Source organism: Otolemur garnettii, unplaced genomic scaffold (assembly GCF_000181295.1).
Source record: "Otolemur garnettii isolate 467f Iridium unplaced genomic scaffold, OtoGar3 scaffold00036, whole genome shotgun sequence".
Taxonomy (NCBI): Eukaryota; Metazoa; Chordata; class Mammalia; order Primates; family Galagidae; genus Otolemur; species Otolemur garnettii.
In genome coordinates this window covers 1585085-1592200 of record NW_003852431.1, presented here as the reverse complement: position 1 = coordinate 1592200, position 7116 = coordinate 1585085, and positions in this window count along the sequence as shown.

Sequence of the window (7116 nt, the reverse complement as noted above, 5' to 3'; positions counted from 1 at the left end):
TGTCATACATCCGAACAGTGTGAATAATCTGTGCTTTCCAATTATGCTATTAATTTCCATTTATAATCATTATACTAATTAGGTATTGCATTAGAGTTTCCAAAATGATGATTTTTAGTCTTTGATTCTACATTAATTAATTGGCTTTTTTCCTGAACAAAATAGTTTTCTGTCAGTTTATTTCCTTCTTTCCTTTTAAACTCTTTTTTGGGAGGAGGTTATTTCAATGCGTCCATGAATTGGCATATGAAAAATAACTAGAACCTTCCCTATTACGTTTAGGAAAACAATAAAGAGAAATATTGCAGTTAATTGTTAAGCAACACAAATACAAATAAATATCATACATAATTCCTTTTATGTAACAATTAAAATCAATTTTCCCAAAGTTTTATGTCACCCTTTATTTTAGTCTCATTCTCATTATTCTTTTCTCCACTATTCATCTAATTACTTCATCAGATGTTATAATGAAATTGAAGAAGCATAGGGGGAATATAGGAGCTAACGAGGTGGTAAAGCATAAAACGTGTATGCATGCCAAAAGTTTATTTAATCAAAAAGCAATAACAAGGTTGACCATTGCTGCATATAAATATTATAATAAACATAACATTGTAACAAATATCTAACACTTACAGAAAGAATAAAATAACCTTACAAAATAACGTAAATACGATATAGCCATTAAATAACTATGTGTCAACTTAAGAATCATGAGTTATTCCAGTTTGGTGTAGAAAAATACTTGAAAGTAATACTTGAGGTAAGAAACAAATGAAGCCAGAAAATGCCTTCACAAGGGAACAAAGTAATCTTTTCACTTGTCTAAAACTGGAGCTTTAATTTAGATGACGTAGCATAATTTGTTTATTGTGTGTTCATGGTAATCTATAGCTATCAAGACAGTAACAATTCCCTGGCAATATTCACAGCAATTAAGAATCATATAAAGATTAAAATAGTACATAGATGAAAATATTCATCTAAATATTTGTCAATACTATACTAAGAATGAACATAAAAAATCAAAAGAATAAAATTCATATTATATACATGAAGAAAACATTGCAAACTATTAATTTTTAGAAAACTTTGCATCTGCATTTAAGAAAATAAATATACTATATATAAACTGCCCATCCTAGAAGAATGAGAACTATGATAACTATAACTACTTTTAATTTTTGTATAAATTAATATTTATAAATTATATCTTTTTATAAAATGTGGTAAAATATACAAGACATGAAATTTACCTTCTTAACCATATTTAGTGTTAAGTAATTAGAATTGTTGTACAACCAATTCCAGAATTCATTTATTCTATAAAACTGAAACTCTGCACCTATTAAACAACTGCAAATCTTTCCCTGGTATCTGCCATTTACGTGTCTCTATGAATTTGATGAATACCTCAGATAGTGGAAAACATATTGTGCTTTTCATGACTGTTTTATTTCATTTAGCATGACGGGGAAATTGTACTGTATCCACAAATTGCCTTCAACATAAGGAAATTTGTTAGTTAAAGTTGCCACTAAGCTAGCAAAAATTATTTAGTAATACCCTCAGTCTTTAATCAAGATAAATGCCAATGTTTCTTTAAAGTTATTGTGCCAATGGGTTATATTTTTTAGAGAAAAAATATGTTTACTATTTAGAAAACATTATCACAAGGCCAGGTGCAGTGCCTTATGCTGAAATCCTAGCACTCAGAAGGCCAGGTGAGTGGATTGCTAGAGCTCACGGGTTCAAGATCAGCCTGAGCAAGAGCAAGAGTTCATCTCTAAAAATAGCCGGGTGTTGTAGTGAGCAACCTGTAGTCCCAGCCACTTAGGAGGCTGAGGCAAGAGAATAACTTGAACCTAGGAGTTTGAGATTGCTGTGAGCTATGACGCCATGGCACTTTACTGAGGGCAACAATGTGAGACTCTGTCTCAGAGAAAAGAAAAGAAAAAGGAAAAATTATTACAATGTTTCCTAAATATAAAGCTACTCTAGAATTTTTCAATACCTCCTCTTGTATAATGTGTGTGACGAATTAATCATCTAATTTCCAATATCTCACCTAGGTCCTGCCAAAATACACATCTGTGAGGTTTCATATTTAATTTAGTTTAGCATTGTGGCCACTTCAGATGCACATCTAGTTTAGAAGAGGTTTGGGTGATAGGAAAAAAACAAGATATGAGAAACACCGGCCAGGTATTGCAAGACTGGTGAGCATAAACCATGTGAACCATTTGTAAATCTGTGATGATTGTCACGAAGGGCATTACTTGTGTTAACTAGAAAATTTCCTAAAAGAGCATTTTCAAGATTCATAGAACCTGTAATGGTGATCACTCTGTGATAGTTTTCAATTTTTAAAACATACCTATGTATTTATATTTGAAAGATATATTTTCATGAATTATTTATGTCTACTTTAATAAAAAAGAAATATGCTCTCAATATGGTGCTCATAAAAAAGAAAAGAAAAAAGTAACATGCAAATCCAATTATACTTATGGAGAGAAAAATATTTCATGTGGGGAATGAAGATTCTCCAATATCCTACAGGCCTTCAGAGGTTATGTTCCCTTAAGTCAGGCCGTGGTTGGCAAAATCTAAATCCTATCTAAATAGACCACATACAGGAATTTCAAGATGCCTCCCATTCCTTGGACTTTCTGTGAGTGGATACCTCATTCTTGTGATCATGGGTGCTCCAGAATCTTTTGGATAGCCTTCTGTAAAAGATTCAAGTCTGTAGAAGTTAAAAAAATATTCTCCATATTCCTGGTGAATGCTTGTCCTATCACACAAAATTGCCAGCTCTTTGACTACTAAATCAGTTCTGCATAGTAGGGATGTGTGCCATGGTACTTTGAGTCTCAGGGTGTACCAAAGCAAGCGTTTGTTAAATCCAGAACAGTATGCCCTGTACACAAACAAGAAGTTAGTCTTTCAAATATTTGAGCCACATATGAGACCCCGGCATGCATAGCTCAAGTCACTTTATTCAGTCCCCACATAGACTCTATTCTTAATGCCTATTTCCCACCTTCTCCAGGTTTTTAATAGTAAGACTGTAGCTGTTATGTCTTTGTGTACTCTTCAAAGATGATATTGCTTCATATACATATCTTGAGTAGAGTAACCTTTCTGGTTCCCATCTATGCTCCTCCCAGAACACTGCTGTTACCACCATTATCCAGAGACAGAATTTGCCTACACTTGTTTCAAAGACAGCTCCCGGGAGAATATCTATGCCCAGATGTGCTCTGGGATGGAGGTGATGTAGAGCCACTGTGAGGTGGAGGAAGCTGCCCAATTGGGACCAGCAGGTGTGTTTCTCCCACCTGTGCCTGCCTTCCCATCTATATAAATTAGGGGTCTAGAAAATTTGTGAGGATCACCATGTTTTGCACTGCATTCAGCTCTGTATCCACCAGAGACAAAAGTCTTGGTTCCTTTAGTGGGGATTGATAAACAACTATTTGCAAATCAGGCTTCTGGGCCCTTGGAGTAACCCCTCCTTGAGGGAACTTTGGCCTTCTTCCTGCCATTGGGGTGCACTGCTCACTACCCGTCCTCTTCAGTTCATTCTTCCTGATGCAGAATCAGGAATCCTGGATTCAGTGGTGCCCTGCAGCTCTGGTCTGCCGGCTTCCCAAAGACTGAGGGGAAGTGCGTTGGGTCTCTGTCTATTTTCTGTCTCTCCATATCCACCTCCAGAAGACCTTGCACATTTGGATTCTCCACACCAGCTTTTCTGTACCTCTTACTTTTCTCTTTCTTTTGCTTTTCTTTCTTCCTTTTTTTCTCCTCTGTTTCTCAGCCAGCAAGTCGGATTCAGATCACCTGCTACTGCCAGAAGCAACCTTAGTGGCAGGATGGAGGCTGTGAGCCCGCTGGGTGCCTGTCCACAGAGACCCTCTTTCCGTTCGTCCCACCTTGCAGATAACTAACAGGGAGGTGCTGCATCACAGGTGGCTTTTCAGTTTTATTTTTTTCTCTAATGTGCAAACTTTGATCTAGGCCATTAGTCTAACCCTCAACAATGCACAACAGAGGCCATTCTACGCTCTGCTAAGTGCCAGGTTTTCTTCCTGGCTGTTTTGCAATTTTTAATTATTCACCAGGTTACTCGAGTCTGCTGGAGCTTTTGGAACATGTTATTATCTCTGGGAAGGCCCACAGCAGTGAGCAAATGGGCCAGAAACCCCCCACATGGACCCCAGGAAGGCCCATGGCAGTAAGCAAATGGGTCGGAAACCCCCACATGGACCCTGGGAAGGCCCACAGCAATGAGCAAATGGACCAGAAACCCCCCACATGGACCCCAGGAAGGCCTGTGGCAGTGAGCAAAGGGGTTAGAAATGCCCCCTGCCCACGGCAGTTAACAAATGGGTCACAAACCCCGGCACAGACCTCTGGGGCCATCTCAGGAACGTCCTTGTGGGTTTCTCTTTTCTTAAGCCTATTTCTTCATGCCAACTACACCAGTTGTTTCAGTGCCTCAAATCTGTGGCCTCAACAACCACAAAAGTAGCAACAGAGAAGTTCCCAGAAAGTAGTGACTCAAAGTGTGCAAAGATGGGGCCAGTTTGTATTGCAAACTAAGAAAGCCCAAACGCCAGGGTGCTCAGTCCAAAGCATTTATTAGGGAACTTACTGAGCGCTGCAGCAATTTCACAGCAGGCAGCTAGAGAAAAGGGGCCTCCTACTCGGTGTTTCAGGAAAATCTTAGGCGGTATATAAACCTGCCTCCAAACTGAGAAGGTAGTAAGAGAACAAAGAATGACTCAGACAAGTCCAGTTGAGGGAGTAAGAAGAGTTTGTTAGAGGTTCCTTACCCAGGGTGTTCACACCCAGTCGGGACAGAATGCCTCTGGGCACTCACTCCAGGCAGCAGCAGGAGTTCTTCAGAGAGTAACCTCTGCTCTGCCTCTCCATTGTGAACCCTTAATTTCATTTCTGGCAAGTGACATGGAACTTCCTGCGTGTCATTACACTTTTACACATAATACAGGTTAAGCGCAAAAAGAACTTCCCATTTGGCAGAAGCTTTAGCATTATGATTAACTGAAGGGTATTGTAAGATAACTAAGGCAGCTTAAAACAATTTCTGCCAGTCTTAAGAATTATGAACATGTATGCAAAAGAAGTTATTGAAGAATGTCCTTTGTATTTTATGTTTCTTGCTGCGTCCTTGCTTTGATCTGTCTCTCCAAGTTCAGAGGAAATATGCACGAATTCCATTAAACACTAAAATCCAGTGGTGGGAACTTGTATTTTTCCCTCACCTGGTTATGTCTGTAGCAGTCACAGGATGAAGTATCTAGAAGGGTTTAAGAAGTTTAATGCATGACTGAGTCGAGTTTCTTTGTCTTCCAGGCAACCACTTACACACCTGTATCAGTGCCTCGGAACATTCAATGCCTAGTTCAGATTCAAGGCTGCTGCGGAAAACCTGGAGCAGATGAGGTCACAGAACAGTGACTCTCTGATTTTTAGGCAGGACACAAAAAGAAAGTGGGAGGAACTGGAGAACTCTACAATAACTTTAAACTTACTCTATTTCCTTAAATTAGTGTATGATTCTGACCCATGGAATTTCCTTTTTTAAACATTTTCTTTCTTTTTTAAATTTTAAGTGAATGTGAGGACACAAATTTTTAGGCTTTCACTTCCAGGGTAATCTTTCAGCTGTAAGGTGAGACCCTGCTCATGCCCGCCCTCCTTCTGCCAATTGTCTTCCCTTCTCTCCCCTTTGCCCTCCCTCCTGCCCCTGCCTCCATACTAGACTATATATGTATTTTACTCTTCATATAGCATGTAATTGTTTATATATTGGTTTCATAATAGTATTGAATACATTGGTTATTTTTTTTTATTCTTATGATACTCTATAGTATTGACTACGTTGGCTATTTATTTTTTCATTCTTGTGATACTCTACTAAGAAGAATGTGTTTCAGCTCCATCTGGGTAAATGTAAAAGATGTACAGTCTCCATCATTTTTAATGGCTGAAAAATATTTCATGATATACGTATTCCACAGTTTATCAAACCATTCATGGGTTGATAGGTGTTTGTGCTGCTTCCATGACTTGGCAATTATGAATGGAGCCACAGTAAACATTCTGGTGCAAACGTCTTTTTGGTAAAATGATTTTTGTTCTCCTTGGTAGATACCTAGTACTGGAATTATAGGATCAAATGGAAAGTCAACTTTTAGTTCTTTGAGGATTTTCCATACTCTTTTCCAAAAAGGCTGTATTAGTTTGCAATTCTACCAGCAGTGTAGAAGTGTTCCCTTCTCTCCACATCCACATCAGCATCTGCAGCTTTGGGACTTTGCAAAGTGGGCTAATTTACTGGGGTTAGGTGATATCTAAGGATGGTTTTGATTTGCATTTATCTGATGATTAAATCTGATGAGCATTTTTTCATGTATTTGTTGGCCATTCATCTGTCATCTTTGGAGAAGATTCTGTGACTTTGACTGGAACTCTGGGCCAGTGCTGTCTGCTGATTCTTATCCCCCTTGAGACACTGTCTGGGGTTGCTGATTCACCACTTTTCTGCTTTTGTTAGAGTAGCAGAGAGATTGCAATGGTGAGGGGTGACTTAGCAGGGACAACCTATTAATTCAGCTAAAAAAAAGTATAATTAACATATTGGATAAAGTAAAAGAGAAGAAGCTGAAAACACTTATGGGGAGGAATCAACAGAACTCTGGCAACATGAAAAATCAGAGCAGATAAACTCCTCCAGGGAATTTGAAAGAAGATAGAGGCAAAAGTACCATCCACAAAGGAATTGCTAAAAAGTCAGAATTAGAATTCAGAATATGGATGGCAAATAAGATAATTAGAATGGAGGAAAAGATAGAAATAGAAAACCAAAAAATAGTAAAGAATTTGTCTCAAGAAATTAATGAATTCAAAGACAAAATCACCAAGCGTATGGACATAATGAGAACTTCCAGTTATGCTTATCTGATGTGATGGGGCTGTCCACATAGACCCACAAACATCAGTTTGGCTGTGCAGCTATAGTAATTTAACCAGACTCTCCACCTCCCCCAGACACATCTTAAGACTTCCCAAATGCACATGCAT